At 41.7% G+C, this 13,495-nt stretch overlaps 1 protein-coding gene across 1 annotated transcript in view; it reads left to right on the top strand.

The window, feature by feature from the left end:
- The window catches only part of ROBO1 (roundabout guidance receptor 1), a 2,404,538-nt gene that overhangs the window by 1,007,942 nt on the left and 1,383,101 nt on the right, over positions 1–13,495 (top strand). The window lies entirely within an intron of this gene.

Raw genomic sequence — 13,495 nt, 5'->3', positions numbered from 1 at the left:
GCTCGAACAGGGTCCTTCTTGGTGTGCGCCCCTGGCGCCATTTCTGCCGCCATTTGCATGAATCAGGAACCAATGTGTGCTTCAATCACTACGGGGTTACGCTCATGTATGGGCTCTTTGTCAAACACTCAGCACGATCTTCTATTATCATAACTACTGCAGCAAACTGGGTTCTCTTGCCCAGTTCTCCTCCTGGCACAAGCCCCAGCACTCTGGTTCAGTTCTCCTCAAAGGTTCTGTTCTCACCTCTTCCCGCTGTCCACGGCTTCTCCATTCATGCATTTTCATTTGACCATATCGTAAATCCCCAGCGCAATGTCCTTGGCCTCTTCTCTACTGCTCTCATTGGTTCAATGTTCTTTCTTTCATTTCCCAGATGTATTTGTCGCTGATCCATGAGCACATGGTTCAGAGGGAAGGTTATATACGCTGTGGCCAACATTGTTGATATTTTTACCACTTTGCCCTGGGGATACTCAGTTACACGTGAGTGTTATCTGTTCCTCTGGTTTATCCAGTTTAACTGTCTGTGTTTCGGACACATCAGGGATTGCATGCAATAAAAAATCCCCCTCCCATTGGTATCTGAAATGTTACAACAAATTACGTGTGTTTATGCGATGCCCTATGGAGGAGCTTAACCACAGTAATAAGAAAGCTCGATTTCAAGGATAGGGACAGAAGTATAATCAGTAGCTACTAAGTAATCTGGAATATACCTTTATGATTATGTAAACATGTAAAATTGTTTTACGTAAAAAATACATTTTAAAATTAATGGTGGAATATTTCTACACCTAACTTACGTTTCTAAGCATAGCATTTTCTAATTTTAACCAAAAAAAAGCCTTAAATACAAAAAAGCTGTTAAACATGTATCAGACAATTATTGCTAGGCACATGTTAAAGAGTTTTATTAAATTACAAACCACACACCAATTGCAACAAATTCAAGCTAGTCTTACATTTTGGATTCCATCCTTTTCATATAAACATATATTAGCTAACATATTTATCAGCGGATATCTGCAGTACGCACACATTCCATGAGTTAAGAGGAGAGCTATTCTGGCTCTTTAAGACTTTCAGATTGTCAAGTAAATCACAGCGTGGTCTGAAGTTTAATTTAATTTCATATAAGTGAATGCCATGCATTTAGACTGATAGCCCTTTTACGTTTCACAGTTTTTCCATATTATCTGATAGCCTTGAGGCTTGGAAAAAATACTTTAAGTGATTAAAATCTTTATGTATTGTGTTCACTACAACATTTGGGTTTCATGACCTTTGCATCACCAATTACACAATGTCGATACCAGCGCCACTACCCCCAATGCACTGCACTTGTGGGCCCCTGCTTGGCGGCTCTGCATCCCACCTTTGGGAGTCGCCTGCACTAGCACTTAGACTGAGCTTCTCCTCCTGGCTCTCCCTAGCAATTCCCTCCTGGGCCCTCCAATAGCACTTGCCTGCCCCTCTTCCCCCTCCCTCTTCTTCGCCTGCACTTATCCTCACTGCACTTGCACTTCCGAATACCACAAGGCCTAGCAGGACCACAACTGTGTTTTACTGTTTTTGTCTTTGTTATTTTTCCCCTGTTTCCTTCCCATTTAGCCTTATGGAGCTTTGAAACACTATTCAGTGGTATAAGCGCCTAACAAATGCTCAATAATAATAATATAATATTAATGTTATTATTATTAACAATAATAATAATAATAATAATAATAGCAATAATAATAACAATAATAACAATAATAAATGTGATTAGTTTAACTGTGAGCACTTTAGCTCTAAGTGAAACACAAAAAAGAATAAATACATTAACGGCCACAACAATTTAAGAATGTGTCTATACCCCAAAATGTATTGTAATAAATCTGTATGCTTTAATATGCCATTTGACATGAGGCAGAAACCATAGTAATACTAATTTTGCCGGTACTTTGTATTAACTGCAGTGGCTCTGCATCTAAATTGTACTGTTTTACAATCAACTCACAGGGAAAAACAAAGAACAAGCATTATTTATCTTCCTTCAGTCCTAGCATTGAACCTCTAAACACATGGTGCACAGCCATTGGTATTCTGCTTAGATTATGTAACACAGTTCACCTGAAATGTGCCCCTTATTTCATTATAAACTAGGTATGCATGTGGCTTTCTCGCTGGTCAATATCTGGACATGGTGACTTGACTGCACATCGGGCCTGATTCACAAAGCGATTTTCAATGGGGCTTTCCCATTGAAATAAACATTTTGAGAATCAGGCCTATATAATCCCTGTAAACAGTTGCTTCTTAGAACAGAAGCATAGCCAAATCTATAGTGGGCCTTTTCTGCAAATGGTGAGGAATGTGTGCCGAAACCAGCCAGCACTCCATGGCTGGGATCATTCATTGGTGGTTTCACAGGTTGAAAACGAGTCATTGAGATAGGAATATGTCCTTGAGTTTAACGATACGGTAAACTATATAGACTTTTAGTCAAACTCGTGTCCGTAAAAGGTCATTTCCACTGTTGTGATTATCATACAAGTGGGCTGTGCTTTGCAAAATTGATACACATAAATCTACACATGCATTATCCTTGGACCTCTCAAAGAAGATAAAATTGACTTAACTCCAGAGATAACTATTACAGTAATTATTCATCATTTTGTACTGTAGTTGCGACCAGGTAAAAGCGGGTACAATGTCTGCCGTAAGAAATATTGATGTTTCCCATATTTGACAAAACTATCTTTTGAAAGATTGAATGATTAACTTGAACACATGCACACAGTGGGTTTACATTTATCTCAGAAATAAACCCTTGATTAGCTCATCCTCTTCCCAAATATTTGAATGACAACTACACGCTCTCAGATCTGTTTCTAGTAATAAGACTTATTTACACGCGACTTACACTAGGAAGAGGACTATTAGATACATTTAATTGGAGAAGTCTGTCTTAGTCCTGGAATAAGTAAGCAGATTTACTCAGTGTGACTTATTTTGTGGATATACTTGTGTCTCAGCCAGGTAACGACCTGGTGAGAGCCAATCAGAATGCGTGTTGCATTCAGTTTGACTCTCGCTGGGTACTAATATTTCTTATTAGTTTCTTGTAACAGTGCCCTCTCTTCCTTTTGGAAATTGCTTTGACCTTTACAAGTATAATGTTACCTTGCTTGTCGGTTCCCAAAGTTCTTATTCTGCCACTTCTTTCTATCGGTTTGGTATTTAAAATGATTATTATTCTGCCACTTCAATTGCTTTACATCAGTTCAGTATTCAAAACAATTCGATCTGGACAGCGGGCGATCACAGATTGTTCCAGGGTTACACAATGCTAGTGAACTCACCAGGAGTCGCATACTAGTCCACTCAATCTTCTGCCTCCAGGTCTTCTGCTTCCTCTGTTTTGCTCTGCATGGCAAACTGCTTCTCCCTGCTTCCTGTGGCCCATGCCAATCGAGAAAGAACTGTTCCCTGCTCCAGGCATACTCCTTTGCTGGCCTCCAACCGGAGACCAACTCACAATGGGAAAAGATAGTCAAATTAACTCTTCCCCCTGCACAACCTCTGCATTTACCCCCATCAGTGGGAACGTTTCCCAAATCACAGGTTCCTGTTGCGCAACCTCTGCATACAATATCTTTGAACATAGAGACTCGGGTGTGGGCCATTAATAATACTAGACTGCAACTTGCAGTCCAGGGCCTCTGCATCCCTCTTCTTCATCCCAGTGCTTTCGGCATTGTGGAACTTGAAGTCCCCAATGTTTAAATTACTTCTTTTATTGACATCCTTCAAAGAAGTTGCATAAGGACTTAATGAGTGTGTCTGATTTACAAGAGAGTTAGAATTTTTATAATCAAAGATGTGATGTTTTGAGATTCACAGTTAACATTCCTCTGTTGATCACAGGAGCTTTCTCTACCATATATGTGAGTGACTTTGTGAAAGGGGGTTTTACTCCCAATGAATGATTGATTATGACAGCTTTCACCACCATCAAGATAAATAGCTTTGGGAAAGGAAACCTCACTCCAACAGCAAATCATTACATATTCTGGCATCACTAACATGTCTTCTTCTGAAGTAGACACATACTGCGTCCCTCCCAATGGAGTCCTCCTGTTCCCTTGGGACCCTTCTACTCCCAGGTGATCATCCTGGCTAATGCCAAACCCAGGTTCAGAATAAGGTAGTGGATGCCTTCCCCTGGCCACCTGGGAGGAGACTTTAGAAAGGGGTTTTCTGAGGACAGCACTAGACAACTGAGATGAATGATCACACTTGGAAAGCAAATTGATTCAAACATGCATATTCTAACCATAGGCACAGAGGAGAGTCCCAGAATGTTTGGGAAATCAATTAAGGACTTGATTGTATGGTATCTGAATATTCACAGTAAGACTACTAAGATCATTTAGTAGTTGCACAAAAAGGGCTTTGGTTTACAGGAGTATATAGTGGGCAAATGATATACCAGCTGGCAAGGAAATAAAGTCCATTTCTTTTCAGCCTTCAACTAACAATTGAATTATGTTGCTCTTTAGGGATAACTTTTCACCACAGGTCTATTTTGTTGAATATGCAATTCACTGATTTCATCATAATTTAAAAATAAAAGGTTGCATGCCGTGTATACATGTAACAACTATCCACATATCACCTCAGACCTGGTTCCACTGATGCATAAACATGATCCTAGCCAGTCATCTAATAACGTGCATTTATCCTGAATGTGTCTTGGAATCATTGAAGCAAAAAGCTACGTGATTGTATTTTCTGTTTGTGCAGTGAATCTAGAAAGAACACGTGTATGCAATAGATTAGGGCTTGTTCTGGGATTCATTTACATAACAGATATATGGCTATTCAGCTATTTGATCCTTCACTGTGTTATGGTAGACTTTACCCCCATATACTCTGATTTGGGTTGTTGGTGGCATATACATTCTCCACTGCAATTGCTTTGTTTATCAAATACTCCACATTAATATGAAATTATACATAATGGTCCTAATTCACAGAAGCATTTTATAATGGCAACACCCCATTGGAAAATGCTCTGTGAATCAGGGCATATGTATTTAACTGTTCTAGAGTCATGATATAGTCTAATCGAATGCAAGTAATATGTTGTCACACAAAGATGTTAAGCACCCTAACGTGTATGGAATCAGGGCTGAATGTGAGCTACCCTAGTATAGGGTAAAGGGATAATAAGAGAGGATGCAAAGTGTTAGTTCAAGGTGTGGTATGGAAGGTCCCCTCCCATAAAAGCAAGGAACATTTTGGAAAATAGGGGTGAAGGGAATATTATCTGTCTTGAAAGTGGACTTTGTGGTGGCACGTTCAGCTACTATTTACGGATCTGAACCAAGAGGCCACTCGCCTCTAGACCGGTTGGGTTGTGTGGAATGGACATTTTTATGCCAGCTTTTCAGAGCTTCCAACTTCAGCCCTAAAATCACTGATGTATCTCGAAGTGGATGTACGCCCATCCTTTATGAAATTTACATGAAACCCCTGTTGTTCTGGGTGCGTGTTAGGTCCCGGATTGACACTCCAAAAAAAGATTCCATGGGGTTATTATGAATGACCTCCAAGGAAGCAACTGGAAATGGGTCAATGTATTAAAATAATGCTGATATATTTAGGTTTGGGCCATCCCAGCAGTAACAACAGCACCAGGTTTTCTCGCTCAATGTGTTAACTTAAAGAACCTAGGTTCCATATCACTACAGTATAGAAATAAAAACCATGTGGTATTGAAAAGAATCTCATATGGCCAGAGAAACCTAATGAAACAGTGCTGATTACCTGTCTCTGTTTATACATTTTACTCCTTGCAGTTTATAATTCAAAATGGGTTAATGCCACCATTTGCCCATGTTGCCATACATCAACGGAAAAAGTCACACCATTTATTTTTCAGTTCTTATTTTTTAAGTTGGCACAAATGTGGGTTGATAGTTCCCTATTAAAGGTTTCGGGCAAAATGACCAAATAAAAAATACTGAATGTGTGATTTGGCTGAATTTCGGCGGTTCGAAAAATCCGACGACCGAGAAGTTTGACAAAATCACACATTTGGTGCTAGGGGCTGTGGCAGTGTCCCCTGCATCCATCCCAAAAAATAAATGGTTGCGGGGGTGTCCCCTTTGCTGTCCTGCAGTCCCCCCCAAAAAACAAAAAGAGGCTGTGGGGATAATATGGTGAGCATGGGTTGCGTGGGGCAACTCCGCAGCTGACCCGACAAAAAAAAAAAGACAAAAAAAGGAAAGGACCCTGCGTTGCTGGTTCCCGATCACGGAAGTGGAAGGGAACAGACGTCGCAGGGACCAATGCGAGACACAATTCAAGGTAAGTAGGGATCTGGGGGGTGTGGTAGGGGTGTGTTGGTGGTGTGGGTAAGGGTGTGGCTGGGGGTGTGGGTAGAGGTTTGGATAACTCAGTAATGTTCAGGGGAGAAAAGACCGAAGATTATTTCAAAAAAATAATCTTTGGTCTTTTCTCCCTTTAACATTTCCACGTCAGCATATGAACCCCAAATCCTATTGAACATCATTAAAGTCCTTTATGACCATATTTCCTTGCAAGTTTGTATTGGTCCCTCAGGGAAATTATCAAGAAAGTTTTGGTGCTCATTTATTGACCTCGGAAGGATGAAAGGCTGAGTTTGGCCCCGCCGGATTTTGAACCTGCATCATCAGGCCCTGCACGGAGGTCAAAGCAAGCGCTCTACTCGCTGTGCCACTTGACCAGCATTAACTGGATTGTAAGCATCAGATGTCGCCCATTACTATGAACAGATCAATTTACAAATAAATACATCTAAATCTAAAACTCCTTGTTGGTCAGCATAAGAAAGTTAGAAGATTTAGGTATGTTATCTGTTATTTTGGCACCCCTGGGGCAGGTTGAGAAATACCCCTACTTGGGGATGGCCATCTCATCTGCAATATAATGAAGAATCCATAAATCCTGAGAAGAAAAGAAAGCAGAAGTATGCAGGATGGCCCTACAAAACTGTTAAGAAGGCAGGGTAACATCATATTACCCAACAGGACAGAGTCTTTCAGATCATGTTCGGTAGTACTGTGGTTTACAGGGTAGACAGTGGGGCATAATAAGTACATAGAGATTATTGGGGTGAGGGAGAGATCCTTCTGAAACAGTTGCTGCAGATCCCAAATCTTGTTTCCAATGCTGTGTTAGTGAGCATTATGAGCTATGCTTTTGTTCTAGATAGGGTAAAAAAAAGGTAGCCCAAGTGAAAGAGGGCTCCAGTGACAGAATAAACCAGGTGGACAAGGCCCGCAGTGACCATGTAAAACAACCCCAGGCCTGTATCCATATGAAATATTTGAAGATGGATTTACTTATTTTAGGCATGGTGGATATGTTTAAGTCAAATACACGCCGGACTGGTTCAGGGGAAACATACGTAAATGTGATAACATTGAGATGAGAGGACAAACTTGTTTGAAAGAAATAGGTAATTTAGCCTACTTACAATTCTCAGATGTAGGGAAAGCTCTACTTCAGTTGTGCATCCATTTAATTTCAAGTTGACAAGAAAGGAATGTGTTCACATTCAAAGGTGGGATAAGCTGCTGTGCAGTGGACAGTAAACAAAGCAAATCCCAAGAAGAAGAATGCATGTGATTAACATCTAAATGCTGTTCAAAACGCGAATTTTATTTGTACGTGTGCCTTTCTATACCGTCTGATGTATAACAGAATCAACTCTAGGCTTAGATCTTAAGGAATGTTAATGGTAATGAGGGAATGTTGCTTCTGCTCTGCTCAGCGACTAAGATGAAGTAGTAACTAAAATTGTGGTTGCCTTCCTACCTGCAGCCTGATTGTTTAGGGCACAGATTGCACTGGGCTTAGAAACGGTGTAAAATTTTACGTCCAGGAATTGTTTCATTATGAGTGCCAACTTAGTGTTGCTAGTGGCTGCACGTTTATTGTATACATTGTAAGACCTCTCCTCTTTAACGTGGTTGGTTTTCATGTTTTTAATCACGAGCAAATAATAAAGCTATTCTAACTAATATGATTGTAGACCAGATCGTGTTTCATCCAAGAGTGAAAACAATTCTGTGGTGTGCTCATGCCATTAAATTCCTGTCAGTAGTTTAAGCTTTTTATATGTAGACCAGTTCATTTTCCCAAACAAAACTGGAAATAAAACAGATAATTCAGAAACGTGGTCCTCTCACTATAGAGAATGTAGGAAATTAAGTATACTCTGAAGTACAAAGTGCAGTTTTACTCTATCTAACTAAAGGTACCCAGCCTTACTTAACTTTTACAGTGTAAAATAAGAACTTTCAGCAGTGACAAGACTACGTTTTAATTTACTGCCAATGAATGTATGGTCTAACTGCTAGACCAAGCTAGAGAGTGCAGTGAACAAAGAGTGTTCTTTTTGCCCCACATTTCTCTTTGATCTGCCCAAGGTATGCCAACACACATGCTCTATTCTTGCTCCCAGTTTTGAAACCTACCAACATAAGATCGTGCCTCCACGCGTTTAGGTTCTTATTACTCTGAGATGACTGTCGGGTTATTGCTGTGGGGGGATAAGGGGCCTATAGCCCTTGATCTTTTGGTTGTAGCCCCGGATAGAATCTCAGGAGCTACAGCCAAAAGACTAGCTAGCCCCCAGTCCCAACAGTTCCGACATCAGCGTAGCCCCGGGTCTTTTCCAGACCTGGCAACTCCCCTGTGTTTAAGAAATGCATTTCCGCTCTGTTCGTATTTTCTGAAGTCTTTGGCACGACTCGTATCATTAGTTTGCCTGAGGATTTGTTATGTTTTTGTTATTTGGCATTTGTGTGATGTTATGTTGATTTATGACTTTGATGAATTGATGACAACAATGTGAATGAAGGTTTTATACGATAGGACAATTTTTTGTGGTAAATTCCTTTTGTAATCTTTGTAGTGTGTTCCTCAAAATGTTGTTTGTATTCTTGTTATTACAGTGTATATACTGTATGTTTTGTATGCTTGCTGTCACAAAATGCTCATGCAGCCAAAACTGTACATACAATCAGTCAAGCAATCATATTATTATGGTCAGCTGTTGTATTTTATTTTCTGAAGGATCCTTAACCATAAATGTAAAGTTGCATTCTGCATATCTGTTTTTAATTTGTATTGCAATGGTACATTTTTACCCACAGTAGCATTTGTCAAGGGTTTTGACCCATGTTGAACCAATAGACTGGGTAGATGTGGGGATGAGCTGTCGCCGCCCATCATTCCATCCCAGAGTCCAGGAGAACTGCGCAGTTGTGCGCACACCAAAATAATCGAAATGGGGTGCCAAAGAGAAAAACAGGAGTGACTTGTAACGCTCACCTGACTCCCACGGAGGCGCTGGCCTGGTTCGCGCTGCTGTGACCTCTTCCAAGGTGATGCGCAGGGTCCGGAAGACGGACTGGATCGGGCCCCCAAATCTGGCTTGTCTGGCTCGCAGAAGTATCCTTCTGTAGGCGAAAATAGGGGATTAACTGTCTGCGGGGTAATGCAATCAGCCTCTCACTTTCCCCTCTCACCCTCCTCGAAACCCTTCTGTGATTCCTCGTAGCGTCTCACCTTAGGGTCTGGAAGGACGAGCTCTCCATCCTGCTTCTGATGCAGGGGCGCGTTGGTATCCAGTTACTTCACTGGATTTTCGGATTGGTGAGAACCAAACTTGCTTGGCTTCCAGGTAAGTTTTTTGATAAGAGGTTCCCCTTGTGTCCATGCATTAATGTACTAATGCTAGTGTCTTTTTCTTCATAGGGGCCGGGGTACGGAATGCCGGGGAACAGGCACCGACCCGAGATGAGAGATGAAATCCTTGTAGAAATCAGGTAAGTCTTTAATGAGCGTTTTTTGGTAATGTCTTTTCATTCGCTCATTAACGCTGATGTCTCTTTTTCCCCTTAGGGGCCGGGGTCCGGAAATGCCAGGATGCGGCGTTGACCCGAAATGAAGAGGGAATGAATCAACAGGTAAGTCTTAACATGGAGATTTAGCTTTCCCTATTCCCTTCTCTCTCTCACCTTTTGTTCTGGTCTTTTTCTCCCTAGGCGCTGGGGCGAGACTGCGAATCCGGATGATCGCTGCTGAACATGGAGGCGCCCTGTAAAGGTGAGTGGAATGTGGCGCTGCAGCGATCGACGCAATGAGCTTTTAAATAAAAGTCTTCCTTTTCAGGATTGTCGGCGAGATGTCTCCGGGATGCAGATTTAACAGGTAAGGACTTCTCCTTCTTCTGTTCTCTTCTTCTCTTCCTTTGCAGGTGATCCAGGATGCTGGCAGGCGTGGCAGAAGTCAGGATGCAGGAGCAGACACGGTGGCGTCCAGCTGCTAGATGCAGAACAACGCGAAGCACGTGTGGCTGTTCGGGTGGAGTTTAAATATCCTTGGAAGAAGTTCCAGGTATGTATCCTTCCTCCAATCAGGTATGTATCCTTCCCCGACCCGCTCGGATGGTAAATTAGTCCCACAGGTAAAGTAGTTCCTTTCAGGCCTCAAGGAGGCCGGGAACCTGCAGCATTGTCTGAATCAGGTGAGTGCACCCAAGCACTTCCATAATGAGCATGGCGCCTATGGCGCCAGGATTGATGTTTTTCATGAGCCTGGCGCCATAGGCGCCATGACACTGTCCAAAGGGCCCCTATATGGGGTTGCTGGGTCCTTCCTTGGGGACTGGATGTCTGCTTTCGGGGACGCAGGGCTTGAACCGGCTCCCCGGGAGCGGGCATCATGACATGCCTGTTAGCTAAAAATCACTTTAAATATCACCCTTTGTTTCTCTGAATGCAAGCTCAAAATGCCCATTTCAAACAGTGCGAGATATCCAAAAATCTCACTGAACAGCAGCAGACATGTGGCAGAATGAATTCTTGCGTGCATACTAAATATGGAAAGATGAAGAGCCCAAAACAATGTTTATAACAAAACTGGCTGAGCTGTGGATGTCAGCAGCTTAATTGAAATTGGATTTAAAACCACTAAAATCGAAATGTTTAAATTAAATGAGTGACCTACTTTTGAGTGTCACATAGTTTGCAACTGTTAAATGTCATGGTTTTGAACTTAGAATCAGCATTCTAGCTGCATGTGTAAAAAATGTTTTGATTTAAACTGGGAACAAACAGGACATTTAGCTGAAGCTTGACTTAAAGAAATTGAATTCTGCCTGACAACTACCCCCGACAGGAGTTGAACTGGCTCAACAACTCTTCCCAGGCCTGGCTGCATCCTGCTGCCCCCACCAAAAGGAGATCACACCTCTCTGATTGAATTAAGGGAGGGGTACCTGCAGACTGCAGGAAATTGAACAAATCCCTGTCCTGGACTCAGGCAAATGTTATATTGGGGGGGTCGTAAACTGCTTCCTCTTGGGGGAAACTGGGAGGGGCAGTGCCTGTGAGAGCAAACTGAGCTTGGGGGAAGTGGACAAACCAGAAACTCCACCATGTGCTTGGGGGAAACCACACCCCTTGGCGCCAGAGCATAATTTTAAAAAAAGATGGATAATTCATAGTACGGACTTGTCAGAATTATATAAGTAATATCATTATTCTTGTGGTTTTTCTGTGCACGTTTTAAGAGGTGTTAGGACCCTGTGGTGTATTCTGGGGGGTTGCTAGTGGAAAATAGGGTCTTACTCCAAATGTCTGCATGTTAACAATCTGACACTTCAGCAATTAATGTCCATATCTCCTTGCGCACATTTGTGTAATTTTTGGTAAATGTCCGATATTGGTAAACCGACCAAAAAGCGCAAAATGTTGTCATTTCTGAATCCCAGCTCGCAGGAACATGGGGCTTGAACAGAGACCTGTCTTAATTCATCTGTAATATGTACATGTAATGTCAACCACTTGTGTATCTGGGAAATATGTATTTGAATCAAATATAGATTTGTGGGCAAATTCACCAGGGGAGGATCCTCTGACCCATAAACAGACCACATCATGATGACAATCCATTTCCTTTCCCCAATCATGGGAGAGGGGAGAATTGGGCCAATGACAAGTAGAGAGGGGCAGGCTCAGTTATGCCATGCACACACCCACTTTCTAAACACATAAAAGCAGACAGTGCAGGATAGGTGGGGACAATCACTTTTCACTTTCTTGCGGGACGCTTTGCCGGGAGACTTCAGACTTCACATCCAGAGATCCAGACTTCATATCCATCAATCTCCAGAGACCAGAAATTAACTCCAGAATGTGTAGCAGAGAGGCCTGAATCCACAAGCTGAATCCTCTTCAGCAGGCCTCAAAACCAACCAAACTATTCAACAGCCGGGCGTGCTGTTTGAATTCTTTGCCAAGAACTTTTGCAAGAACCTGTAGCAGTATCCAGAAGGCAGTGCTGTATACGGAACCAGAGAGAACCACAAACCAGACTGTTGTGAGCAGAACCGTTGCTTGACAGACCCAGAGAGCAGAGCTGACCCAGATAGCCGGGACTTCAGAACCACCCGCCGGAAGTCCCGTCCAACCTGACCAGACCTTGACGGCTTATTTCAAAATTATAGTGTGAGTACTCACTGTGCCAAAACCAATCTCTTAGTTTAAAATAATCTAATCCAAACTATTTTAGCCTCCTAGAATCGTGTCATTCTGTCATCTTTAAAACTGAAAACTGTCATCTGTCATTCTGAGTTTTAAAATTTCAAATTCGAAAAACTACCTTGACTAAATCGGCTGTATCTACGGAACCGTTTGTGCTTGGAGCAAGTTTTAAAGATAAGATTCTAGGCTTTCCAACGAACCTAGAACTGACTTGCTACTCCTTGTAAGGCCTCTGTAATTACGCTCGACGCACGCGATCAAATTTGCCACGATTTGACATTTTGCACAATTTCATCCACGTGTAAAAATCAGCAGCTCCTTGCTTTCCTTTGCTAAAATTCGTTTTAACCTGCTAGTTACTCATAGAGCATTGCTAAAGTGAGCCTGAACTAATATAAACTAGATATCACCCACCCTGATAGGGAATTAAAAGCCTTTTTAGCATATGTTTCACTTAATTGCAACCACATCCAAGTATCTTGCCTGTGTTAAAACTCATACATGTTTTCCTCTAAGCTTGCTAGGGGGGGAACAGAATTATATTTGATTGCATTCCTGAGAACTGTGTGTCTTCTTTTCATCTCCTTATATTGCATACAGGGGGGGAGTGAATTGTCAACGAAAAGTGATTACATTGTCTTTTGTTGAAGCCATATCAAGTTATTTTCTGTACTGCATTTCATTCATCATTGCGTTTCCTTGAACCATATAAAGCATTCTTTCCCACCTCATTCTACTGTTCCTATTCATAAGTAACCAAGAACTGTGCTACTGTAGTATTACCTCTTGCTGATTACTGCTCATATTCACAAGTGTACTATCCATTATCAATTTATTTATAGAAGTGTGATGTATATATATATTGTTTAATTTTTCAAATGAACCCTTTAAATTTGCAAAAC

Source organism: Ambystoma mexicanum, chromosome 7p, assembly GCF_040938575.1.
Source record: "Ambystoma mexicanum isolate Mex_15411 chromosome 7p, UKY_AmexF1_1, whole genome shotgun sequence".
Lineage (NCBI taxonomy): Eukaryota > Metazoa > Chordata > Amphibia > Caudata > Ambystomatidae > Ambystoma > Ambystoma mexicanum.
The sequence above is the reverse complement of the archived record's forward strand: the minus strand, read 5'-3'. Positions and strand labels throughout refer to the sequence as shown.